The sequence below is a fragment of the Canis aureus genome, chromosome 5, assembly GCF_053574225.1.
Source record: "Canis aureus isolate CA01 chromosome 5, VMU_Caureus_v.1.0, whole genome shotgun sequence".
NCBI classification, from domain to species: domain Eukaryota; kingdom Metazoa; phylum Chordata; class Mammalia; order Carnivora; family Canidae; genus Canis; species Canis aureus.
Window position 1 is genome coordinate 60,115,181 of NC_135615.1, and position 28,000 is coordinate 60,143,180.

Sequence of the window (28,000 nt, forward strand, 5' to 3'; positions counted from 1 at the left end):
TCTCTCCAAGTGAAATAAAAATAGACATTCACACAAAAACACGTATACAAATGTTTGTTTATCCACAATAGCCCAACAGTGAAAGCAATGCAAATATCCAAAAGCTTGTGAATGGAGAAGCAAAATATACTATGTTTATACAGTGTGATATTATTCAGCAATAAAAAGGAGCAAAGTACAGATACACACTGCAGCAAGGATGAATCATAAAAATGTTATACCAAGCATAAAAGCTCCCAAGTTTATCATTAAGTAAATTCTTTGTGTGTGTGTGTGTGTGTGTGTGTGTATTTGCATACACAGAGACCAGCTCTAGGGCTATAATACAGTGACAGGATTTTGTCCAGGGAGGGGGTACGGAGGACTCAGGCAAAGAAGAACCCTCTACGCTACACTCTTTTGGACCAGTTTTACATTTAAACTTTTTAATAGGCACATTTTTATCTAAAAAAAAAAACAAACATAAAGACATCTGCATTAAAAATTAGATGGGGCACCTGGGTGGCTCAGTCAGTTAAGCATCCGACTCTTGATTTCAGCTCAGGTCATGATCTCAGGGTTGTGGAATCGAGCCCCACACTGGACTCCGTACTCAGCAGAGTCTGCCTGAGATTCTCTCTCTCCTTCTGCCTCCCCACAGTGTGTGCTCTTGTTCTTTCTCCCTCTCTCTCAAAAGAAAAATAAAAAGAATGCTCAAACATTAGTAGAGCACACAGTTGCAGATGATATTTTCCTGAACTTAGAAATCTGGTATCTTCACATTTAATTTAGTTTAGTTTGCTTTGTCTTTTTCTCCTTATTAGATTGGCCAGCAGCTGCTGTCTCTTATGTTTAAAAAGACAAAATGAGGGCACCTGGGTGGCTCAGCAGTTGAGCATCTGCCTTTGGCTCAGGTCATGATCCTGGGGTCTTAGGATCAAATCCCACATCAGGATCCCCACAGGGAGCCTGCTTCTCCCCCTGCCTATGTCTCTGTGTCTCTCATGAATAATAAATAAAAATCCTTTTTTAAAAAAAAAGACAAAACGAAATTTTAATTTCTCTTTATTCCGTGGATTTTCTCTTTTTTAAGTTATACACACACACACACACACACACACACATATATATATGTGTATCCTGACTTCTCTTCCCTGATTTACTGAGACTGTTACTCATTAAGTTTATAAGTGAGTCGATTGCTTAAGTCATTTCTAGTATTTCCATTCTAAAAAATAAGAGAAGCCACTTTGGCCAATTTCCATAAGTTTATGTCAAGTTTATGTCAAATTTACATTACATTGTTAGTAGATTATAATGTTGAACTGAGTCATTTAATGGAGGGGTAAGTTATTCTTTAAATCTTTGCCATTAATTTTTTGTTTTACTCTACTATACAAAGAAATAGTCCCATGCAGTTTCTGCTTTGGGGAAATATGTTGAAATTTTCCTTTTTTGCTTGACATATGACAAATTTTAAAATATTCCATGACATTTGTAAAGTTCTTTTTCAATAAATACGGATTTCGATCCCCCAAATTATGTCAAAATAAACTCTAGATGGGGCCAATATTTAAATGCAGAAAGTTAAACTGTAGGAGTACTAGAAGACTAAGTGTTCAACTTACAATTCAGGAAGCTGTATGTTGAATTTTCTGCATTTTTCTATGTTATAATTTCACAACAAAGCAGTTAAAATTTTTTAAGTGCTGGAAGAAAACATGGGGAAAAGTTTTAAAAATAATTTCAGAGTGGAGAGGGTATAGCTGAGCATGACACAAAACTCAGAAATCATAAAAGAAAAAGGGAATGAAATTGATCAGCTATAAATTAGAACTTTTATACTGCCAAAGAGTACAACAAATAAAGTGAAAAGAGAAATGGCAAACTGGAAAGAATATCTGCAAGCTGTATCACAGAAAAGGACATGAATGTTTTTAATATACCAAGAATTACTACAAATCAATAAGAAAAGTAGACAAAAGAACAGTAGACAAAGAACAGAACTGTTTACAGACAAGGAAATAAGAATGGTTCTGAAGTGTACATGAAAAGATGCTCAACTTCACAGGAAGTGAAAGAAATACACATTAAAATTAAAAGAGATTATATGGTTTTTCAACTCTTAAATAGTCAAGGAAATTATATAGCTGGCAAAGTTATGCATTAACAGGCATTTCGATGCATCATTAGTGAGAGTGTATGGCAATAAAACTTTATCTATAAAAACTGCAAATGCCACATAACCACACCTTGCAATTCCATGCTCATGTATTTATTAATAATGTGCAAAATAACACACATTCAGGAATACTTAATGTGGCCTTGTTTATGGCAGTAAAAGATGGAAGAAACTCTAAATGACCACTGAAAAGGAACTGGTTAAATTATGGCAACAGAATTCCCCTCAGCCATTAAAAAGGAAGAGGCTGAGCGATGTGGGTTGATACAGTATGGCACTCATACCACATGTGTACATTCCCCTGGCCAGAGTTATTTCTAACACTCAGCCCTGGTCTAGCCTGGCCTGATTTCTGTGTAAACCTCCTATCAGCTTCCCACTGCCTCTCAGATAAAGTCAAACCATGTTAATACACCTGCCACAAAGTAGATACACGTTCAGTGGCCAGGAAATGTTCCAAGGATGAATAAACAAATGGCCTTTCATCACCTGGTTGCTGGCCACCTCCCGGCCCGGCCCTGGGACAGCACACCTATCCCACAGTGGATGGGGGATGGGTGTACTGGCTGCCGGGGGCGGGGGGGGGGTGGGGGGGTGTGGGGGGGGTGGGGGGGGTGGGGGGGTGGGGGGGGTGGGGGGGTTGGGGGGGTGGCCCGGGAGCAGCAGGTGAGTGACAGCGAGCAACATCGGTGTCTCTATGTGTGTACTCAAATCTACCAGGCAAGGTCGTTGGGAGATGAAGCAGGTAAAATCCCCGACATGGCATCTGGGCCACAAGAAAGGCTCTGAACATGTTAACTATTATTATAAATGGTGCTGCTGTTTGCTCTCTAACCTCAGCCCCCACCACAGGGTACAAGGAAGGAAGGGAGGGATGGTGGAGAGGACATGGTTTGAATCACAGACTTCTGATTGCTGTTCCTTTGGCTTCTTCCCTCTCCCTGACTTTCCCAGGCTTGGATTATGGGGGGAACCCCCCAGGAGGCTGGGTAAACCTGTCTTGTTGTCCATTGGCTCGCTGGGGCTTGTCTCCTCATCTCTACTAGAGGGGCCCCACCTGCCTTTCCTGTGCTCGGGGGCTGGAGGGGAGAGGGGAGGGGAGGGGAGGGTCAGGCTGATGGAAGCTGCATCCCTATGGCACTGGCAGGCCTGGGTTCTGCACCTGGCTCCTGGGCCGGGGTGGGAGAAGAGGGGACAAGAAGGGAGCAGCTGAGGATGGCCAATGGGGAGAGAGGGGCAAAGGTAGAAAGGGCTCGAGTCTAACCTCAGAACCAGAAAGGCTGGTTGGTGGGGCCATACAGAAATGTCCCACAGGGGACGCCTGGGTGGCTCAGTGGTTGAGCATCTGCCTTCGGCTCAGGGAGTGATCCTGGGGTCCTGGGATGAGTCCTGCATCAGGCTCCCCGCAGGGATCCTGCCTCTCCCTCTGCCTATGTCTCTCTCTCTCTCTGTGTATCTCTCATGAATAAATAAATAAAATCTTACAAAAAAAGAAATATCCCATAAAACAGAAAGTGCCACTAAAGTTGGCTTCTCGGGACTGAGTGGACAGCCAGGCTTGTGGACTCTGGGGAAAAGCAGATCCACAGAAGCCACAAGTCCTCTCAGAATGCCCCACGCCAAGCCCTACCGGGGGTGATGACAGCAACCTGGGGCCTGTGCCCTCCCCCAGGGCTGGCCAGCTTCCATCCAAGGCTTCAGGGGAATGCGGCTCTGGAAAAGACCTGGCTGCACGGTCCATGCCAGGCCCATTTTATAGACGGGGGGGTGGGGGTGGGTGGGGGCTAAGACACTGCTGGCACATACAACAAATAAGAAGCAAAGGCAGGGCCAGACTGACCGGGTGGGCTCTTTCTGGAAGATGCAGCCCCACCCCAGGAATGGCCCTCCTTTCAAGCACACCACTTCAGAAAGATGTTAGCAGCCATTTCCTCCCTCACCCACAAAAGCTGGTGGAGCAGGTGAGAGGGGTCCTTAACACAGCCCATTTCCGCAGGGTGGGGGGTAGGGGGGGTGACGATGTGGGTTGCCTGTTCCTTGGGAAGCCATCATCTTCATTGTCATCACAATGGCAGGGTCCTCCAGGACTTATACTTCATCAGGGCTTTACCAATGCTGAAACTGAGGCTCCCAGCGGTGAGGGGATTTGCCTGGTCACTGCTAGAGAGCCCCAGAACTGGGAGTTGAACAAACATCTCTAGGCCCTGCGGGCCTCTGGGGGATAGGGTGCATAGTGGGGGGCGGAGAGGGATCCAGAGAGGGAGGCGCAGCCCAAGTCTGGGGCTCAGGTCCAGGCAGTCCTATCCCACATCCAAGAGGTCTCCCTCTTTCTCATTGCAAACTGCGGGATCTGGGTCCCAGCCTACATCACTGGTTTTAAGTCACCTCTTTCACCACCACCACCACCTTCTTGCTCAAAAGGCTTGGTCTTTCCACCAAAGGACCCCCCCCAGGGTTTCCAGACGCACCCTCTGGGACCAGGGTTCTCTAGAGCCAGCAGGTGACCAGGTAGTGGCCTTGCCTCTCCTGCTCAGCCCTGGTGGTTTGGGCCCAGCTCCCACACGAAGTGGCTGGTGAGGCCTCCATGAGAAGGCTTTCACCTGACACGTTCCTGGGTCTCCAGAGCAATCTCCCAGGATCTTCCAGGCCGGGTCTGGGGTTCCCAAACTTGTTTGCACATTGGAATCATCTGGTGGGGGGGAGGTGGCTTTCAAAAATTCCAACGAGCTGCATCCTGAACCAATCATAGCAACATCACTAGGGGTGGAACGAAGCCTCTGGAAGTTCCTCAGGTGATTCTCCAGTGCTGACAAGCTTGGGAACTAATGTTCTAGGCATAACGACACCCAGCTCCCCATTCCCATCTGGAGGAGACTGGTTCTGTGTTCCCTCACCCTTGGCACTCTACTTCTCTAGCAAACCAGAGGCAAGTGATTCTTGCCCTCTGAAAGGCTGGGGGACAGGAAAGGCACCAAGATGGCCTTATTTAGATGAAGCCCTGTGGGTGTCTCCCAATGACTAACACTTCCGCCTCTGGCCTGTTCCTTGGCACCTTGCACCCCAGCTCTGTGGCTCTACAGGATGCTCTCATACAGGCCCAGGCTCAGCACAGCTACACCCAACTGGAAACAAAGCCAAGTCTGGAAATCCCCTCTTTATCACCAACCATGCAGTTGGTAAGGATCCCGGAGGAATATGGTTTTGGAGTCCTAGGGGACAAAGTTAGGCAGAGGAGGGAAAACATCATATAATCTCACTTCCATGTGGAATCTAAAAAACCAAACCAAACCAACCAACCAACCACCCTAACAAACAAAAAATACAGGGAACAGATTAGTGGTTGCCAAGGCATGCTAAGTGGAGGGTGAGAGAAATGTGTGAAATGGGTTAAAAGATATAAATTTCCAGTTATAAAATAAGTATATCATGGAGATGTAATACACATCTGGGTGACCATAGTTAATAATACTCTATTGCAGGGGCACCTGGCTGGCTCGGTCGGTGGAGCGTGCAATTCTTGATCTCCGGGTTGTAAGTTCAAGCCCCATGCTAGGTGTAGAGATTACTTAAAAAAATTTTTTTATATCTTTAAAAAATAATATTCTCTTGCACATTTGAAGATTGTTAAAAAATAGATCTTAAAAGTCCTCAACACTAGAAAAAAAAATTATAACTATGTATGGTGACAGATGTTAACTAGATTTATTGTGGAGATCACTTTGCAATGCATATAAAGATCAAACTATTATGTCATACACCTGAAAACTAATATAATGTCACATGTTAATTATGTCTCAGTGAAAAATGGAATTTTCATTTTTTTAAAGAGAGAGAGAGTGGGCATGGGGCAGAGGGGCAGAAGGAGAGAGAGAGAGAGAGAATCTTAAGCAGGCTTCATACCCAGAACAGAGCCCGACATGGGGCTCGATCTCACAACCCTGAGATCATGACCTGAGCTGAAATCAAGAATTGGACATCTAATCAACTGAGCCACCCAGGCTCCCCAAAAATGAAAAACTTTTTAAATAAATAAATAAGACCTGTGCTGAATTCAGAGACTTTTTCCTAATTGAAGCACAATACTACCTTCAACAAATAATTTTCTTTCCAAAGGAAATTACCATCTCCACAGAGCTTTATTATTTTTCTGCTTACAAAATATATAATCAGTCATTTGAAAAGTTCTAAACATAGCAGAAATATAGAACTTGAAGTTTATATCTCATGATTTTATCCTTTAGGGAGAGGTACACAATTTCTAAGATGTTTTATCCACACTTGAGGACATTTTTGCCTGATCTGAGAGTCAGAGTACCAATTCCTTGAAACTTTTCTAAAAGACATCTCGCATTTAACTTTGTTTTCTAAAGTAGTGTTCACCATGAACAGAAGATAACCCTCCAAAAAAAGGAAAAAACCAAACAAAGTAAACAAAATAACACTGTTGAAACAGAACCCAGTGTCACTGCCTGCCCACAGCTCTGACCCGGGGCCTGGCCTCCAGTTGCTGAAAAGGAGACCAAAAAGTGTGTGAAGCATTAATTAAGCACCAACTGACACTTTCTCCTTGACTAATGTGGAAGGATTAAAGAGAACGAAAAGATTCAATTTACATGAAGGCCCTAACTGTACATCTCCTACAACCATCTTGTTGACTTCTATTGGATAAATCTCTGTTCAGGAAAACATTAGCCCATTCATTTCAAGAAGGGGATTCTGAGACCCAGAAATGCACAGGACACCTTCAAGAACTCAGGGAAAAGTCTACCATGAAGACACATAAGTCAGCAAGCTATTTCTCTCTACAACCAGATGCCACAACAAGGTCTGAATGCCTCAGAATCCCAGCTCCCCATGGTTTGAATGGTCCTTCCACTTTGCCATGAGGGGCAGAAAGAACCACCAAGGCAAGAGGCTGATGGGGGTTTGGAGTTTGGTGATGGTACAGGCTCCATCCATCTACCATGGAGATGGTTGCTGGGGGCATGATGCAACTTCCCAGATGCCTGCAGCCTCTGCATCTGCACAGTATTGTAGGAGAGAAATTTAGAAATGTGGTCTCAAATACTTTAAAAAAATAAAACTTGAGGAGAGGATTCTGGGAAGATGCCAGAGTAGGAAGCAGTACTTTGTCTCTTCCACTGAGACGACTGCATAGGTATAATCTGTCTAATAGAACTGTTCTGGAACTCTGGAGCCTTTGAATGCTTGCTACTTCCAACAGAATGCCTGGGTGGTAAATTGTGGTTATTTTTGGTCATTTCTAGCTCTAAGCCCAGTAGCAGCTATCCATACCCCAGACCTAGCCACATGGGAGACCGCTGTGCACATGTTGCTGGGGCAGCATGCACACAGCTTATAAGAATTGGGGTGAGTAAAAAGGACCTTGTTTTCCAAATATTGGAGATTTGTGCTCTATTTGCTGATTATTGCTTCTGATCACAGAGGTGCAGAAAGAAAAGGCAAGCAGTCGTTGTTGCTGTATTTCCCCTCATTGCTGCAAGACCCTCTCCAGTTAAACAGTCAGGAGATTAAAAGGGCCAGACCCCATGGTTCCCACCATTATTCTTCCCTTTTCCCCTTTCTGGAGCTAGACATTAAAGACTAGGACATTCAAAAACAACTATATATAAGGAGAAAGTTAGAAAGTGACCACATATGCCCAAGGAAAACTCAGAAAAGATACAGAAAGACATTAAGTTTACACCTCAGACTGATCCTCGGCACAGACAGTCCACAGCAATGGAAAAACCAAAGGAATAACAAAAACCCAGCAAACTGTGGGGAAAGGGAGAGTCTTATTTCCAGAGTTATCACATTTTTATATTCAAATGTCCAGTGTTCAACAACAATAACAACAAAACCACAAAGCATATGAAGAACAGGAAAATATGACTCATTCAATATGTTCATTGATTCAAAAACCAACAGAATTGCCCTGAGACTTAGTGGCAGAACTTTCAGACAATGACTTTAAAACAACTGTCTTAAAGAGGCACCAGCCTGGCTCAGTCAATACAGCATGCAAGTCTTGATCTCAGGGCTGTGGGTTTTATCCTCACACTGGGTGCAGAGACTGCTTAAAAAATAATTTTTAAAAAAACTGTCTTAAATGCTCAAAGAACTAAAGAAAGAGAAGGTGAGGGGCACCTGGGTGGCTCAGTGGTTGAGCATCTGGCTTTGGCTCAGAGCGTGATCTGTGATCCCGGGGTCCTGGGATTAAGTCCTGAATTGGGCTCCCTGCAGGGAGCCCGCTTCTCCCTCTGCCTATGTCTCTGCCTCTCTCTGGGTCTGTCATGAATAAATAAATAAAATCTTTAAAAAAAATTTTTGTAGCTAAATGTTTACATTTTTAAAAAATTTCCTTTTGTGTATATTCTATAGCTATGTTCTTTGTGGTTACCATGGGGATTACATTTAACATCCTAAAGGTAAGAAAAAGAAATAAATTGCATTTAAATCATAAAGAAGTAAAATTATCTGTCTGCAGATGGTATATATACAATACTCTTATACGCAGAAGATCCTAAATTCTACAGAAAAACTGTTAGAACTAATACATGAATTTGGCAAAGTCACAATATACAAAGCTGACACACAAAAATCAGTTGCATTTCTATACACAAACAATGTCAAATCTAAAAGGGAAATTACAAAAAGAATTCCATGCACAATAGCATCAAAAAGAATAAAATACTTAACAATTAACCAAGGAGGTGAAAAATGTGTACACTGAAAACTACAAAACATTGCCACAAGAAATCAAAGGCATAAATAAATGGAAACACATTATAGGTTCATTGACTGGAAGACTTAATACTGTTCAAATGTCAATATTATCCAAAGTAATATACAGATTCAACACAATCCCTACCAAAATTCCAATGATGGGATTTTTTTTGCAGAAACAGAAAAGCCCACCCTAAAATTCATATGGAATCTCAAGAGACCCCAAATAGCCAAAATGATCCTGAAAAAGAACAAAACTGGAGAACCAATAGTTCCTGATTTCAAAACTTACTATAAACTAAATCAAAACAGTGGTATTGGCAAAAAACATAAAGCCAGTTGACTCTTGAACAAGATGGGTTTGAATTGTGAGTCCAGATTTAAATGAAATTTTTTCAAGAAATACAGTACTATAAATGTATTTTCTCATCTTTATGATTTTCTTAACAAAATTTTCCCCTCTAACTTCCTTTATTGTAATGATACAGTATATAATACATATAACTTGCAAAATATGTGTTAATCAATTGTTATTATTGGTAAGGCTTCTGGTCAATAGTCTGCTATCAGTAGTTAAGTATTAGGAGAGTCAAAAGTTATATATGGATTTTTGACAGTCTGAGGGTCAGCACTCCTAACCACCATGTTGTTCAAGGCTCAACCACATAGACCAATTAAAATAGAATAGAAAGCCCAGAAATAAATCTTTGCATATATGGCCAAATGATTTTTGACAAAGTTGCCAAGACCATTCAATGGGGAAAGGACAGTCTTTTCAATAAATGGTGCTGGGGAAACTGGCTGTCCACATGCAAAAGAATGAAGTTCTTTACACTACATACAAAATTTACTCAAAATGGATTGAGGACCTAAATATAAGACCCAAAACAGTAAGACTCTTAGGAGAAAACATAGGACAAAAGCTGAACCACAATGATTTGGCAATCAACACCAATATATACACACACACAGAAATTGGACTCATGAAAATTCAAAAATTTTTTTGCATAAAAAGATGCTATCCACAGGGTAAAAAGGCAAGCCACAGAATGGGAGAAAATATTTGAACAACATGTATTTGACAAGGAATTTATAATCAAAATATACAGAGAATGCCCACAGTTCAGTAACAAAACTAAATGCCTGCAACTGAATAACAAAAAGACTAACAACTCAATTCACAAATAGGCAAAGGACCTGAAGAGATATTTCTCCAAAGAAGATATACAAACGGCCAATCAGCACATGAAAGATGGTCAGCATCATCAATCCTTAGGGAAATGCAAATCAAAACTACAATGAGAGGCGCCGGTGGCTCACTCCATTAAGCATCTGACTTCAGTTCAGGTAAGGATCTCAGGGTCTTGGGATCAAGCCCATGTCATGTTAGGTTCCCTGCTTATGGGGGAGTCTGCTCTTCCTTCTCCCTTTGCCTCTGCCCCTCCTCCCACACGTGTGTGCATGCTCTCTCTCTTAAATAAATAAATGAAATCTAAAAAAAAAACTCTACAGGGGCACCTGTGTGGCTCAGTGGTTGGGCATCTGCTTTCGACAAAGGGCACAATCCTGGGGCCCTGGGATCAAGTCCCGCATGGGATTCCCTGCAGGGAGCCTGCTTCTCCCTCTGCCTATGTCTCTGCCTCTGTGTGTGTGTGTGTGTCTCATGAATAAATAAATAAATAACTACAATTGAGATTGATACCACCTCACACTCATTAGGATGGCTACTATCAAAAAAAACAAAAAACAGGAAACAACATATACTAGGGAAGATGTAGAGAAATTGGAACCGCTGCGCACTCTCGATGGGCACGTAAAATGGTACAGCTGCTGTGGAAAACAAGATGGTGATTTCTCAAAAAAATTAAAAATAGAATTACCATATGACTCAGCAATTTCACTTCTGAGCATATACCCAAAAGAACTGAAAGCAGAGGCTCAAAGAGATATTTGTATATTCATGTTCATAGCAGCACTATTTGCAATAACTAAAACATGGAAGCAGCCCAAGTGACCATCAATGGAGGAATGGAGAAGCAAAATGTGGTCTCTTCATACGATGGAATATTATTCAGCCTTAAACAGGAAGGAAATCGTGTAATATACAACATGGCTAAATCTTGAGAATATTATGCTAGATGACATAAGACTGTCACAAAAAGACAAATCCTGTATGACTGCACTAATATGAGGTACATCGAGTACCAAATCCATAGAGACAAGAAGGTAGAATGGTCATGGCCAGGGGCTGGGGGGAGAGGGAATGGGGAATTATGGATAATGGGCATAGAGTTTTGGTTGTACAAAATGAGAAGAGTCCTGGGGATGGGCAGCGGCGATGGCGCACAACAATGTGAACGTGCACAATACTATTGGATATTTTAGGTGGTTACAATAGCGAATTTTATGTTATGTGCACCTTAACTCCATAAAAATAAAGTCTATATATTCCTGTAGAAGTCCATGTTGAGAACCCAGCCTAAGGAAACAATCCAGAATGTGAGCAAAGCTCTAGCTACCAGCAGGTTCATCACAGCACTGATGTCAGCAGGGGCAGCCCTACCTTTCCTGATACAAACTGGCTCAGACGGCAAGCCATCTGAAATACCATGGCCTCTGGAAGGTTAGCCGCGCCCCCCGCGCCAGGCTCTGCCCAGGGCAGGGACGGGAGGCTGTAGTGACCAGGTCCCCTCTGGTGGAGGGGCTCCTGCTGCAGGTCTGGCCTTTTTTTAAATTACATGCAAAAAATTCACTCGCAATAAGCGTTCAAGCTCAGAACAGCTCTTCCTCTCCCACTTGTTCCTTCCTTTTTTTCTCTCTGCTCCTTCTCTCTCTCTCTCTCTCTCTTTTTTTTTTTTTTTTTTTGCCATTGCCTCTGCCCTATTCCCTCTTCCTCCAGACATCATCATGGTACATGGCCCCCCGCCTCACACCTCTCAACTGTCCCGGTATCCCTTATGGGAAGGCCATGCCTGGCCTCTCCAAACACAACCATTTCTGCACCCTGGGTGTGCCTACCGCCCTCCCCCCCCAACGTACCTTATCTTTCTTCACTGCAGTCGTATCTCTGTGTACCTGTTTATTCTCTGTTCCTGTTGGCACATCAGTGAGGCTTTCTCATGTTCTCAGCTATAACCCAGTGCCCAGTGCAGGACCTGACATGTTCTAGAAACTCAGCACATGTGTGCTGAGTGGGTTAACGATTGCTGGGCGGAGCCAGGTGGGAAACTGTGCTATCAGTACCTACCTTGTGGAGTAAGGGGCATCATTCCCCCAAAAATGCCCTTTGGTCATTCTACCTCCAAGAAGTTTCTGGGGGGGGGGGGTCTCCTCCCTGGGATGTCTAGCCTCTCTCCACCTTCTCTCTCTTCCTCCTCCTCTTGGGACCCAATACAGCATCCTACCTCTAGCACCCCGACCCCACTCACATGCTCCACTCAAAGAGTCTGCTCTGCCCATCATATCCCCGTCCCTGCTGACCACTTTGCATGTGGGCCCCACCCATCCCAATCCTATCAAGATATTTTCCCAAAAGTACTTCCCTTCTTGAGAGGAATCTAGAGGGAAATATGGAAACAATTAAAATGTCACATTTTGGTTTTTATATAAAACAGAAGAGGGGTGCCTGGGTGGCTTGGTGGTTGAGCAACTGCCTTTGGCTTGGGTCATGATTCCAGGGTCCTGGGATCAAGTCCCATGTCGGGCTCCCTGCTGACAGCCTTCTTCTCCCTCTGCCTGTGTCTCTGCCTCTCTCTGTGTCTCTCATGAATAAGTAAATAAATAAATCTTAAAAAAAAAACACAACAGAATTAAACAGTCTATGTGTAGTAGAAGAGAACAAGACTCAATCTAGATGCTTAAAAATGTGGATATGGTTTCATTATTCTATGGACAACACTGAAGCCACTTAAAATGCCAGTATACTCATTACAAAGAGTGAATTTCCTTAATATGTACAGTGCTTTTACAGCTAAATAGGAAAAAGACCAACAACCCAATGGAAAAGTGGAAAAAGAATATGAATAGACAGTCTATGAAAAATTAACTACAGGGATCCCTGGGTGGCGCAGCGGTTTGGCGCCTGCCTTTGTCCCAGGGCGCGATCCTGGAGACCCGGGATCGAATCCCATGTCGGGCTCCCGGTGCATGGAGCCTGCTTCTCCCTCTGCCTATGTCTCTGCCTCTCTCTCTCTCTCTCTCTCTCTGTGTGTGTGTGTGTGTGTGTGACTATCATAAATAAATAAAAATTTAAGTTTAAAAGAAAAATTAACTACAAATGACCCTTAAATATTTGAAAGGATAAGAGAAATGGGGGGAGGGGGGATACACCTTTATTCATCTCCCAGATGTGCAAATATGGAAAAGTTTGATAACATGCATGTTGGGGTGGGTGTGGGAAGCAGGTTCCCTCACACGTAGCTGTTAGGAGTGAAAATTAGCCCAACATTTAAGGAAAGTAATTTGCCATATTTACCAAAGTTCAAACTGCATATTCGCTTTGCAAATTCACTCTTGGATGGTTTGTTGTTGTTTTTGATGTTGTTGTTTTTTAAGATATTTGTTTATTTGAGAGACAGAGAGAGAGAGAGAGAGAGCAAGCTCATATGTGTAAGCAGGGGGGAAGGGCAGAGGGAGAAACAGACTCCCTGCTGAGCAGGGAGCCCAACACTGAGATCATGACCTAAGCCAAAGGCAGGCACTTAACCCGACTGGGCCACCGAGGTGCCCCTCCTGGTTACTTTTCTTTCTTTTTTTTTTTTTTTTTAATTTTTATTTATTTATGATAGTCACACAGAGAGAGAGAGAGAGAGAGGCAGAGACACAGGCAGAGGGAGAAGCAGGCTCCATGCACCGGGAGCCCGATGTGGGATTCGATCCTGGGTCTCCAGGATCGCGCCCTAGGCCGAAGGCAGGCGCCAAACCGCTGCGCCACCTAGGGATCCCGTTACTTTTCTTAAAGACTTATTTTTACATAGGCAAACATGATGCTTAAACAAAGATATTCACTACAACACTGTTTGGTATAGCAAGAGACTGGAAAAAACCTAAATGCCCCAAAATAGTTAAATTAATTATGAAACAACCATAGAGTGAAATGCTCTAGAGCTGTTAAAAAAGAGAAAAGCAGATTTTGTTTTTGTTTTGATGTAGAAAGATTTCCAAATTACATTAAATTTTTTAAAAGATTAAAAAACACTATATAGAGTATATCACCATTTGTGAGAAGGGGGATAGATTAGATATAGATATAGATATAGATATGGATATATCCATGTTTCTAAAGGCCCACCTGGACTCTCTTTGGAAGGAGACATAAGAACCTGATAACACTGGTGCTTTCAGGGAGGGTAATCAGGTGGCTGGGAGATAGGGGAAGGAGGGAGACTTACTTTCATTATATATCTATTTGTATGTTTTATATTATTTTATTAAATGAATGTATTAGCTAATAAAAATGAAATAATTTCAAAAATGATATAGGCTATACTTTTTCTTTAATACATAATTCCATTTTATTTAGTTTAAAAAGTATAATTTCATTTTTTGTTTTTATGTATGAGTCCATTTAAAAATACGAATATACACAAATAGAAAAAAGACTGGAAGTAAACCAAAGTGAAAACAGGTCATCTGAGGTTAAGTGAACATTCCCTCAGGCTCTCTGAAGTTCTCCTTTGCTGAATGTCAGAGGCACCTCAGCGAGAAGGGCTGCTAAAAACCTTCCTGGGGAAGACTCTTGTATCTAAGAACTTATTGGAAGACTTTGGAGTGACCCACAGGATGAAGTAGGAATCCCATTGCAGGGTCAGTCTTGAAACAAGCAGGATAAACAGTGAACTCACGGTTCCCCAGGACTCTCATCTTTCCATCCCAGGAAAATGACTGGTTTCAGGCAGTCGTCAACTAGGGAGAAAGGGTGACCACAGAGCAGAAGAAGAGTCTGGGACCAGAGATGGCCAGAGGAACTAAGTTCACACCCAGCTTCACCCTCCAGATTCACAGAGAACTAAGGAACACTTAGGGCTTTCCAGAGGAACAGAATGGGGGTTCATGCCAACTTTACCCAGCTCTCATGGACCCACAAACCCCCAGATAGCATATGGGTCACACAACCATGCCCATTTTATAGGTACCAAGTCCCACACATAACCAAGTGCTTGCCTGCCCCATCATTTCTGTAATGGTTTTAAATACAGTGCATTGAAGAAGCATGTTCTCCGGGGTGGCCAGAAGGGATCAAAAATCTTCCCTGCCCCAGACAGCCTACACCAACAGCCAGACTCGTCAGTTTTTCTTCACAAATCCTCTAGGTGTTTTCCTCGCAGGCTGAGTTTCAGCCAAGGTAGACTTGGGGCTACCAGCCAATACTCAAAAAATAGATCTGGCAAAGGGCACCAGTAGTTTATATCCTCAGAATACCTACAAAAAGTTTTTACAAAGTATTGGCACACGTATTAATTTGCTTGATTCTTAGTCCAACTCTGGAAAGCAGAAGAGTGGTTCTGGGCTGGCGAATTAGTTTCCTAGCTTGGTTACAGTTGTAACAAAGTACCCTCAGGAGAGGATCCTTCTTTGCCTTTTCCGGTTTCTGTGGGGTGCTGGCAATTCTTGGGAGCTCCTGGCCTTAGAGATGCATCATTCTGATCTCTGTCTCTGTTGTCACACAGAGACATCTCATGGTGTGTCATGGTGTGTCTCAATCTTCATAAGCTGACCTCTCTCTTGCAGGGACACCAGTCATACTGAATTAAGGACCCACTTAGTCTGGTATGATCTCTTCTCAATTAATTACATCAGCTATGACTCTATTTCCAAATAAAGTCACAATTCAGAGATAAAGAGGGTGAGGACTTCAACATATCTTTTTTTTTCTAAAGATTTTATTTACTTATTTATGAGAGACACAGAGAGAGAGGCAGAGACACAGGCAGAGGGAGAAGCAGGTTCCCTTTGGGGAATCTGATGTAGGACTCAATCCCAGGACCCCAGGATCACGACATGAGCCAAAGGCACACACTCAACCGCTGAGCCACTCAGGCGTCCCAACATATCCTTCTCGGAGTCACAATTAAATTCATAACAGACGGGAGATATATACTAAAAAGGTCTGTGGGATTTTCCTCAGGGGGAGGAGGTAAGTGCCTTGGGGGTACAGAGAGACTGAGACGTTCTGAGAGAGGAGACAGTCCGGTCACCCAGCAAACACAAGGCTGCAACAGGCCCTGGTCCACCTGCCTCCCATAACTGGGTGCCAGTCAAGCTACGGGCGGTGCTTTGGAGACAAGGCAGGTGGACACGATCAAGGGCCGGTCCGCACTACAGCTCAGCAAGCTTGGAGCAAAGCACGACGGAGAGAAGTCCGCATGCACTTTGAAATAATCAGCTTTCCCTCCCGTTCTGTTCTCCAGTGGGACACCAAGCCGAAGGCTTTTCTGGACTTAGTGCTTCTCGGAGAGAAGGAAAAGCAGTCTGGAGGGAGGAAGCTCTAGGTACTGGCCTAGGTACCTTTGGTACCCCACCTCCCGACCCCCGGGTTTGGGAAGCTAGGAAGTGCTTGTTTTCAAAGTTTAAGTCTGCAAACCCCTAATCTTTTAAAAAGGAAATGGAAGAACCCTCAACTTATAAAACGGATGCAAGCCATGCTGAGACCACGAGAGAACCTCTCCCATACCTCCCTAAGTGATTAGCTCAGCAAACTCCAGGTCCTGGCCTCCTGAGTGAGAAAAATGGTTGAAAATCACAAGAAGTGCAAAGAGCAAGTACCAAAATAGCGCCCATGCCTTCACTCTATTAGGGGGTTAAAATGCTCATCGGACATAGTCTGTGGAGATCTGACATTAAGAAATTATTGTTAGGGAGCCCTGGGTGGCTCAGCGGTTGAGCACCTGCCTTCAGCTCAGGGCGTGATCCTGGAGTCCCGGGATCGGGATCGAGTTCCGCATCAGGCTCCCTGTGTGGAGCCTGCTTCTCCCTCTGCCTGTCTCTCTGCCTCTCTCTCTCTCTGTATCTCCCATGAATAAATAAATAAAGTCTTTAAAAATAATAAGAATAATATTAAGGTAGAGTCGTCATGTTATATTAGTCTCAGGTGGACCCTGGGGATTCCACAACTGTATAGACATGTAGCTACCCTCTGCCACCATACAGCACCTACTCTAATACCATAACATAACGCCTAGAGTTCTTCTGCTGTACCTTCCTCTCTGATTTATTTGGCAACTGAAAGTTTGCACCTCTCTGGAGGTCGGATTGACATACGAAGAGTGGTGGTTGTTTAATGTACACAGCCTGAGGAGCCTAGAGGTAAGCGTACTCTGTGGTGACCGTGAGCCTCTCCCTCGGCTCCCCGATTTCCTCCTGCCCTCCACGACGATGCGTGCGGGGAAGGCTAGGCTCCGCGCTGCACAGCGGACCTCCAGGACTGCCCCATCCTGTGTATCCCACAAAGTTTGTGCCTCTCGATCCCCTTTATCTAGCTCACCCCTCCCCGCCCCCATTCCCGCTGCTATAATTCTTCAAAAAGCGATGCAAAGTTAAAGTTCCGGGAGCGTGGGGAGGGTGGGGAGCAAGGGGAGCGCCCCGCGCCCGCCGCCCCTCGGCCCAGGTGACCCCGACCTGCCCCCCGCTGCGGCTCGCACCCCCGCCCCAAACCCCGCCGGGCAGCGGGCGCCCCATCCGTCCGCGGGTCCGTTAGTCCCTGCACCCTGCGCCCATCCCGCGGCCCCGGGCCCCGCGCCCAGCGCCCTCCGGCACCGCGTCCCCCCGCACGGCTCGCCCGGCCCGGCCCGCAGCCCCGGGGCCGCCGCCACTCACCCGCCGCGCTCCGGCCCCGGCGCTCCCGCCCCGCCGCTCAGCTCTCGAAACTGAAAGCGGGCGGGGAGCAGCGGGCCGGGAGCGGGGACCGGCGGCCGCTGCCGGGAAATCACGTGGATTCGAGACGCCGCTGCCGGCGGGGGCGGGGGAGCGGGCGCGGGCCGGGCGGGGCGGGGCGGGGCCGGGCGGGGCGGGGAGCCCAGACCCCGGCCCCCCACGCGCGGCCCGGGGAGGCCAAGCTGAGGCGGAGGCGCGCGGCCAGGCGGCCTGGGTCCCGCGGGAGGACGCGCCCGGAGCGCAACCGTCCTGGCCTCGTGGGCCGCGGGGCAGGGCGCGGGGCAGGAGCGCGGGGCAGGAGCGCGGAGCAGGAGCGCGGGGCAGGGCGCGGGACAGGAGCGCGGGGCAGGGCGCGGAGCAGGAGCGCGGGACAGGACGGGGCAGGGCGCGGGGCAGGAGCGCGGGACAGGACGGGGCAGGGCGCGGGGCAGGGCGCGGGGCAGGAGCGCGGGGCAGGAGCGCGGAGCAGGAGCGCAGGGCAGGAGCCCCGGACAGGACGGGGCAGGGCGCGGGGCAGAAGCGCGGGGCAGGGCGCGGGGCAGGGCGCGGAGCAGGAGCGCGGGACAGGACGGGGCAGGGCGCGGGGCAGGAGCGCGGGACAGGACGGGGCAGGGCGCGGGGCAGGAGCGCGGGACAGGACGGGGCAGGGCGCGGGGCAGGGCGCGGGGCAGGAGCGCGGGGCAGGAGCGCGGAGCAGGAGCGCAGGGCAGGAGCCCCGGACAGGACGGGGCAGGGCGCGGGGCAGAAGCGCGGGGCAGGGCGCGGGGCAGGGCGCGGGGCAGGACGCCCGGCAGGAGCGCGGAGCAGGAGCGCGGGGCAGGGCGCGGGGCAGGAGCGCGGGACAGGAACGGGACAGGAGCGCGGGACAGGACGGGGCAGGGCGCAGGGCTGGGTGCGGGGCAGGAGTGCGGGACAGGACGGGGCAGGAGCACGGGGCAGGGCGCGGGGCAGGAGCGCGGGGCAGGAGCGCGGGGCAGGAGCGCGGTGCAGGAGCGCGGAGCAGGGCGCGGGACAGGAGCGCGGGACAGGACCGGGCAGGGCGCGGGGCAGGAGCGTGGGACAGGACGGGGCAGGGCGCGGGGCAGGAGCGCGGGGCAGGAGCGCGGAACAGGACGGGGCAGGAGCACGGGGCAGGGCGCGGGGCAGGAGCGCGGGGCAGGAGCGCGGTGCAGGAGCGCGGGGCAGGGCGCGGGACAGGAGCGCGGGACAGGACTGGGCAGGGCGCGGGGCAGGGCGCGGAGCAGGGCGCGGGGCAGGGCGCGGAGCAGGGCGCGAGGCAGGAGCGCGGGGCAGGAGCGCGGGGCAGGAGCCCCGGACAGGACGGGGCAGGGCGCGGGGCAGGAGCGAGGGGCAGGGCGCGGGGCAGGAGCGCGGGACAGGACGGGGCAGGAGCGCGGAAGAGGACCGGGCAGGGCGCGTGGCAGGAGCGCGGGGCAGGGCGCGGGGCAGGGCGCGGGACAGGACGGGGCAGGGCGCGGGGCAGGGCTCAGATCAGGAGCGCGGGGCAGGAGCGCGGGGCAGGAGCCCCGGACAAGACGGGGCAGGGCGCGGGGCAGGAGCGCGGGGCAGGGCGCGGGGCAGGAGCGCGGGACAGGACCGGGCAGGGCGCGGGGCAGGAGCGCGGGACAGGACGGGGCAGGGCGCGGGGCAGGGCGCGGGACAGGAGCGCGGGACAGGACGGGGCAGGGCGCGGGGCAGGAGCGCGGGGCAGGAGCGCGGGACAGGATGGGGCAGGGCGCGGAGCAGCGCGCGGGGCAGGGCGCGGGACAGGAGCGCGGGACAGGAGCGCGGAGCAGGAGCGCGGGACAGGACCGGGCAGGGCTCGGGGCAGGAGCGCGGAGCAGGGCGCGGGGCAGGAGCGCGGGGCAGGAGCGCGGAGCAGGAGCGCGGGACAGGACCGGGCAGGGCGCGGGGCAGGAGCGCGGAGCAGGGCGCGGGGCAGGGCGCCGGGCAGGGCGCGGGGCAGTCGGGTCAGGAGCGCGCCCCAGGCCCGCCGCGCTCTCCGCAGGACAGGAGGGGAGAAGGGAGGAGCGGCAATAACTGGTCTCATTAACTGAGCCTGCCGCTCTCTGACAATCCAGGGATTTTACCTCATCCTAAAAATAACCCTAAAATGTACAGCATGACCCTATTTTACAGGGGAGCAAACTAAGGTCAGGAGAGGGGAATTAATTCGCCTCAGTCGCACAGGCAAGGGAACCAAGTCCACAGATGAGGAACCAAGAACTCCGGACAGCCTGAAAGAAGATGAGCTGGCTTCTGCAGGAGGGGCTATGCCTCGGTACCCTCCCAAAGATCCTCTACACCCTCCTGGCTCTTTTGCACCCCTCCTGGGACAGGGAGCCCCCCTCCTCCTGCAGAGGACAGACACATCCATCCGGTCGTCAAGCCAGCCTGCTGGGAAGGTCTTCCACCCCGCCTCCTCCCTCCCTCCCTCCTGGTGACAGCTTTCTTTCACCCCCAGATCACTTCCGCCCCCTGCCTCTCAGGCCACACACGTGTGTGAGGGTGTGAGTATGACGCCGTGGTCACATGGGCGTCAGACACGCCTGGATTTAAGTCCTACTTTCCAACTACTGGCCAAATACCTTGACTCAGGACTTTGGGACTGGTCCCACCTGGACCCTGCTAGAGGCCCTGCCCTGCCAGTCCCCACGAGGGCTCCTGGTCAGCTTAGAGAGCCACACCTCACACTGAGCCCCAAGAGATAAAAAACAAGCCCAAGAGGGGGATGTGTGGGGGGGTGCTCAGTGGGTTAAGCTCTGCCTGCGCCTCCAGTCCTTATCTGAGTCCTGGGATAGAGCCCCCAGTGGGACTCCCTGCTCAGCGGGGAGCCTGCTTCTTCTCCCTATCCCTCTCTCTCTGTCAAAATAAATAAATAAAATCTTTTAAGAAAAGAAAAACAAGCCCAAGAGAGCACTTGGAGGGGCCAGAGCAGGGATTGGAAGGAACCTGACTGAGAAGACGGTGGCCTTCTGTCAAATCTTCCAAAACATGAAGGAGTATCCCCCTGCCAAGCTCCACATCAGCCTTCGCCTCCTAGCCATCAAAATACAGGCCAGGCCCTTTTACTTGGCACCTTTATGATGTGGTCCCTGACCTCATCTGTCTCCCTCTCCTCTTTGTTCTCTGTGCCACCTTGGCCTCCATTAAGTTTCTTTTTCTTTGTGTGTGTGTGTGTGTGTGTGTGTGTGTGTGTGTGTGTTTAGAGTGGGGGAGGGGCAGAGGGAAAGAGAGAATCATGCAGGCCCCACGCCCAGGGCAGAGCCTGATGCAGGGGTTCATCCCTAAAATCATGACCCAAGATTTGGATGCTCAACCCACCGACACACCCATGTGCCCCTCCATTAAGTTTCTTGAATCTGTCATGATTCCTTCTGCCCCAGAGACTTTCCACATGCTAGTATCTTCCTTTTTCCCCCATCCCATTTGGCCAATGTGGCAGGAGGGATTTTCTTCACCTACCCTTCCCAAAGCCTAGTGCCTCCCAAGGCTGGGATTAAGGAAATCCTTTGTATTATGGCCTGAGGGTGGGAAGAAGATCTGCTTTGAGCCTAAAGTGATCTGGCTGAAAATATGCTTATGAGAGATGTCTCTTCCATGCTAAAGCCTGATTTGCTTTTTAGAGGCTCCATCCTCCTCTTCTACCAGAAAGCAGACCTCTGTGAGGGCCCCTTGCCCTCCCGACCATCCTCAGGATCTGCAGCCCCCAGTGCCCCCAAATTCTAGTCCAACCCCGAACCACGTGGAATGGAGGATGAGTGACAACTCATGCAGGAAGCTGGCCAGAGAGAGGAGATGGCACCTTTGATGTCCAACTTTGGGTGGGCAGAGGGGCTGAAAGGAGCCAGTGCTGTGAGAGAGGGGAGAGAGGGTCTGGGAGATGCCCTCTGATGACCAAGGGGAAGACGAGGACACCCAGCCAGGCCTTGCACCAGGTCCCAGCCTTCTAGCCCATGGCTCTTTCTGCCACATCAGGTGGCCAATAGGAGACCTGTGCCCTTAGAGTGGGTTGAGGCATCCTGTGTGGTGGCAGAGATAATATTCTCTGGGTCAACCCAGAAACAGGGATCCATGCTCTGGAAGGGTCATCAGAGTGCAATGCTGTCCTTAGGGAGAGCTTCCTGGAAGGAAGGGGACCCAGGATTCCCAGTGGCTGGAGGGTCAGAGGCATTTGCAGCTCTGCCTGTGTCTAAAAGGTGAATGAGTGCCTCCCCATAAGGATCATGTCCCCCAATACTCCTCCAGCCCACACCTGACCTCAAGGACAATGATCACTGGGTGATCATTGACCACAGGAAGCTCTGGACAGACTTGGAGCTGCTGTGCCCATCAGAAGGCCAGTGTGAGTGCTCCCTGGGCACACAAGTCACCCACAGGGCAGATGGCCCTACAGCCCAGGTGGGCTCTCATCTATATGCGGGTGATAAAGTACATTCCAGCCCACACCTCTCGTCTTGCTCCCCATATCACGTGGTACCTCTCCGGAGTGGTCCCTCCTAGGCCTTAGGGTGGGCTCCGACTGTCATCCCATTCCACAGAGGGGAACCAAGACCCAAGGAGCAGCCAGTTGGCCTTTGCTCTCTTGTACCTGTCAACAGCCTTCATCCATACCATTAGGATCCCATTTCTACAACCTCGGGGCTTTCTCAACAGACACTCAGGGAGAAGGGAGGGTCACGGGAAGAGACAGGGAAGGATCGTATGCTCTTATTTCCTTCGGTTCTGTCACCTGATTTCCTTGGAGGGCCTCCTGTCTGCTAAGACATAAGGTACTACAGGGTTGTTTCTCCCTGTCTACCCAAGACTGTTTCTGTCTCTCAAGTTGGAGACAGTCTTCAGTTTAATTCTGAAATCAAAAAGAAATGGGAACGTGGCCCTCTGTTGTCCTCATCCCCTGGAAAAGAAACTCGAGGAATAATTCTAAGTGCCTCTGCCTAATACGTGAGACTCTTCTTCAGAGAGTCCTTTTGAGTGCTCTCTTGAGATCTGCCATTCCCGCCACCAAACCTTTGCTCAGACAGTCCCTTCCTTCTACCAAACCCTCCCTCTGGTCTTCGTGCCAATTCTTCCTCCTAATTAAGAGTCTCAGTAGGAGAGGTTGCCTAGCTGGCTCACTGGGTAGAGCATGCGACTTGGGGTTGTGAGTTCGAGCCCCATGTTGGGTGTAGAGCTTACTTAAAAGGAAAAAAAACTCTGGGTAGGGGTCTTGTCTCCCCAGCAGTCAGCTGATTAGTCCTGGAAGGAAGGAGTCATACTTCCCCCCCCAGTATCTGTGTCTGACAACAGAGGGACCAGGGAGAGTTTTGTGAAGTCGACCACCCACTCCTCTCTCTGCAGCACATACTGGGAATCCCAGAGGCTGAGGAAGAGCTTTCTTTTGGAATAGAAGGCCTGGACAGTAGTGGTGGGATCCTGGGGACAATAACCAGATTCACTGTGAACCAGGCCCCTCCTGGCAACAGAACCACCCCTCCCAGACCCTGGACTCTCCTCACTGAGTGGCTGGAGAGTGTGGGCAGCCGCAGACCTCAGGGATCTTGGGGTCAGGCCTAACTCTTGATCCTCAGCAAGATCAAGTTCATGGTTTCTCAGTATCTGTGGCTTCCACATTCCTAGCAACTTTTTCCGTGATCAGAAAATGATACGCAGCAGGAAGTTCCCATATAGCTCGTTGCCTCTGCCTCTGCCTCTGCCTCCAAAATGAAACCATTGCCAGAGCAAGGCAGGACTTCATCTGCCAGCATTTGGATTTATCTGCATTTTTACTCTCTAGAGACCAAATACATTAGATTGGCACTACTCTAAGTGTGGACCCTCGACTGGCAGCTCAGCACAGAGAGGGAACTTGTTAGAAATGCAGATCCTCAAGACTCGCCCCCACCAAATCCAAAATTCTGAAGGTGGACCCAAGAATCTGTTTTGGCAATCCCTGCAGGTGATTTTGATATATGCCCAAGTGTGACCCACAAACAACTTGCAAATAGTCTCTTGATTGCGAGTCAGGAGCTCTGTAAGCACCTTTCCTGACCACTTTTTTTTTTTTTCTTAATAAATTTGGGTAGTTAGTGGTTGGATAGTCTTTTGTTTGGCTGGTTATTTTTTGGGATCTCTACCCATTAGACTGTAAGTTTCTTTTTTTTTTTTTAAACAATCATTCTGGTTTTTGTTTTGTTTTGTTTTTGTGATAGTCACAGAGAGAGAGAGAGAAAGAGAGGCAGAGATACAGGCAGAGGGAGAAGCAGGCTCCATGCACCGGGAGCCCGACGTGGGATTCGATCCCGGGTCTCCAGGATCGCGCCCTGGGCTGAAGGCAGGCGCCAAACCGCTGCGCCACCCAGGGATCCCTAGACTGTAAGTTTCATAAGGTCAGGAATCATACTGGCCTGGCCCAGAGTAAGAATTCAATAGATATTGTTGAAAATACTTGCTGATGTACATAAAAGTACATGGGATGCAGAAACTTTTGACTCTGCTATGAATGTGACATCTGACTTTGAACAAGTGTTCTTCTGGTTCCAGCTTCTGGAGCTCCCTCTGTGTGGTGAAGGGGTGGGCCCAGCTGATTCTTGAGGGCTGGTCCTCCTCTCTCCCATGTTAGGAGGGGCTCCGTTTCATGCCTCCTCCATCCAGACATCCCACAGGAGCCCCACCATGTCATCTCTTCCTTTCTAACCCCAAAGCTTTCTGTAGGTTCTGCTGTTCTGCTGTCTGCTATTTTGCTGGCCTTTATGACTCTGAGACGTTATCTCAACCTACCTTCCAGCCTGACCACATCTCCTTCAACCCAAACCAATCTTTCCCCTCAACCACACTGGGGGTTACCCCCTCAGCTCCTGCCCCCAGCCCCCCAGCCAAGACACTTTCCCATAGCTCTCTTTCTACCCCTTGAAATGCTGTTAAGTCTGCCTTCTGGAAGCATTCCTGCCCATATAAGTGTTGGTTAGCAGATTCCTAAAAAGCTTCTATGTCACAGCCAGACTCAGAAGCAAGAAGGAAAGTCTTTGGGAGCCAGAAACAAGAGAGGACTCCTAGAAAATTTGAGGCGGGGGAGAGGGGGATAGTTTAAACAGGATGTTCTGGGATAGAGTTGACAGGTGTTGTTAGAGTACTCTGAACTTTCTGGATTCCTAAACAACAAAAAGAAGTAAATAAAATAATACAAAAATTTAAGAGCTTTTTGAAAGGCTACATGCAATGTGCTAGCCTGGCTTGGATCCTGGGACAGAAAGGGGAAACCAGTGGGGAAAAGTCTGGAGTTTGGTTCATAAGAATGTACCAGCATTAATGTCTCAGTTATGACAAAGGCACAATGGTTAGCAATGACTATAGGGTCTTTTTCTTTATAGTTTTCTCTATTTTCCATGATGTTCCTGCATTCCCTTTGTCTTTGGCTTTTGTGCTTTAAGAAATATTGAAGATACACATAGTCCTTACCCTCGATTCCTTATCTACAATGACAGAAGCAAATGAGCTCTGAAAACTGCAAGTTTTTTCCTTAAGTTCACTAGTAAACCCAGTCATTTGGATGGGGGGGCATTTATAGTATTTATCTCTCTTCTTGTGAATATTCACATGTGGGGAAATATCAATGTGTTTGTGGGGTGCCACCCCACGTCCCATGGGGGTGTCCTACAATAGATCTAGTGTACACACACACTGTACTACTCAGAAATCCACAAAATCCTGAATGTGGAAATTCACATGGCCCTAATGGATAGGGACAGGGGATTGTGGATCTGTGTAACAAACCCCCATGTCCTAGCTCCCAGTCTAAAAATGAAATATTACTAAAACTGTCAAAACCCCCATGAGTACCCCTCCATAACTTGTGTCACATGATTTTGATTATCAGGAAGACAGCCATGTTTTAGAAACAGCCAATCACCAAAAGAGGCAGTGAGGAGAATTTGGGAGAAGAATTTGGAGGCCGTTTTGTGAGCTAGGTCCCCTATTTCCCCCACGGCCTCCCATTCCCCCCTCACCTCTTCAAAAGTAAGCCACCAAGAGTCACCTGCTTGGTTGTGGAAGGGAAATTATACCATCATGAAAGAATTGCCCATGACATGGTTCCAACAAGCAACCTTGGGTGTCCTACAGCAGTGGACAGATACTTGGGGCTAGTTGGTGGGGAAACCAGGGAAAAGCTATGGGAGATATAAAGGGTCCCATGGCCAGGACAGGGATCCATGAGAACAGCTAGACTCACTTTCCCTGGAGATGGGAAGAATGAAGCTGACAGTTGTGGTCACTTGCCCAAGGTTGGGAAAAGGGGAAGCAGACTGGGACAGGGCCTGGGGCTCTGTGGCTTGGGTCCAAGGCCCCACCCACTCCATCACTAAATTTGTGATGACTTTTGCCCTCTCTGGACTGTGGTTTTCCTGTCTGTGTGACAGTGAAGCAATCCCTTGCCCTGCCCACATCTCAGGGCACGATAAGGATGCTTTACTTAGCCTTCTGTGCCTCATCTGCCTCTGCAAAATGAGATAATAATAGGAGGGAAAGGAGATGATCTGCATAAAGAGCCTAGAACAAGACCTGCTGCATGGGGACCTTCCAAGAGATGCTGTTGCTTTTATTCAATAATATTCTTGGAATACGGACTATACTTCAGCCTTGGGTGAGAAGGTGGGCTATAATGGAGAACCAAATAAACATAGTTTCTACCTTCAGAAAGCCCACCATTCATCAGATAACCTCAGAACTAAATGTAAAATCACACCTGAGCAGTATTTTATTTTATTTTATCTTTTTTATTTATGATAGTCATACAGAGAGAGAGAGAGAGAGGCAGAGACACAACAGGCAGAGGGAGAAGCAGGCTCCATGCACCGGGAGCCTGATGTGGGATTCGATCCCGGGTCTCCAGGATCGCGCCCTGGGCCAAAGGCAGGCGCCAAACCGCTGCGCCACCCAGGGATCCCCCTGAGCAGTATTTTAAAGGAGAAATGCACCAGGCTGTGGTTTGAATCCCTCAAGAGGGGATCTGACCGTGTGTGTGTGTGTGTGTGTGTGTGTGTGTGTGTGTGTGTGTGTGTTGGCGGGAGGGGGGTGCTTTCCCTGAAGATGAGAGGAATCAGAAGGGGAAAGGGAGGAAGAAAGCATTCAGGGCAGAGGCAAGAGCATGTGCAAAGGCCCTGTGGAAAGAGCATGGCTAATGCAGGGGCTGGGGCTGGGGTATGTGGCCTGAGGTGGCCCAGACAGGTAAGCAGGACCTCCAATTTGTAGACTGTTGGGCTGGGCTTAGGGAGACCTTGCCTCCAAACACAATCGAACCAATGGCTACATTACAACAAAAGATTTTATTTAATACATAGCTGAGCTCAAAAGAAACAAACGTAAAGTCCCAGGTATTGGAGATATAGGAAATGGAGAACTAAAACCATAAGCAAAGTATCCCAGAGAGACAAGGATGAGGATGAGGGTTCAAATCATAGTGGCCCCAGGGTTTTAACCCTGTGAGGTAAAGAAGATGAAAAGGTAGGATGGTGGGATGAAGACATCTCCCTGCAGTAAAAAGAAGAGTGAACAAGGAAGCGACAAGAAGAGCCAGGATGGGGCTGGGTGTGGATATAAATGGAAAACTTGAGCTCATGCACATGCAGTGATAAAGTATGTATTTATACTGCCAGCATGCTGTCGGACTTCCTGAGCTGAGGAAGTAACCTAGAAAAACCATCCAGACTAATGAATAATGGAAACTTCAGAGTCCCTGGCAGGAATAAGTGCAAAACCACCCTCTAAGGAAATGTAGGTGATCCAGAGAGCAGTTTGTCCACCGGTCAACCAAATTTCACTAAGTATGAGCTCCCGGGTAAATGCAAATTACAAGCCATAAAGGAAACCATCTACCACAAGGGAGAGCTACCAAAACACGACCGATTAGGGGAGAAGCACCCCAGGGATCTGATGTAACACAACCACCTGGAAGAAAATACGAAAGGAACTAATTTTTTACTGATTAAGGAAATAGAGCCCAAATGAAACCCATGGGACTCCAGGGGTGAAAGAAAGAAAGAAAGAAAGAAAGAAAGAAAGAAAGAAAGAAAGAAAGAAAGAAGGAAGGAAGGAAGGAAGGAAGGAAGGAAGGAAGGAAGGAAGGAAGGAAGAAAGAAAGAAAGAAAGAAAGAAGGAAAGAAAGAAAGAAAAGTAAAGTTAGCTTGGAAAATGAGCTCAATAGAATTTCCAGAAGTAAAAATTATTGATATTTAAAAATGAAAAACTCGAGGCACTTGGGTG

The 28,000-nt window shown here is 48.5% G+C and overlaps 1 protein-coding gene across 9 annotated transcripts in view; it reads right to left on the minus strand.

Moving 5' to 3' along the window:
* NLRC5 (NLR family CARD domain containing 5) overlaps nt 1–17,818 on the minus strand; it is a 79,118-nt gene extending 61,300 nt beyond the window's left edge. For 5 of the 9 annotated variants that reach the window (XM_077898357.1, XM_077898355.1, XM_077898356.1 and 2 more), the window contains exon 1: nt 17,705–17,811. The gene's annotated coding sequence lies outside the window, so the exon portion shown is untranslated. Of the gene's footprint in view, nt 1–1,607; nt 1,626–17,704 lie in introns of those variants that run through there. The other 4 variants (XM_077898352.1, XM_077898354.1, XM_077898351.1 and 1 more) reach the window with 4 other exon arrangements.
* Between the last annotated feature and the right edge of the window lie 10,182 nt (nt 17,819–28,000).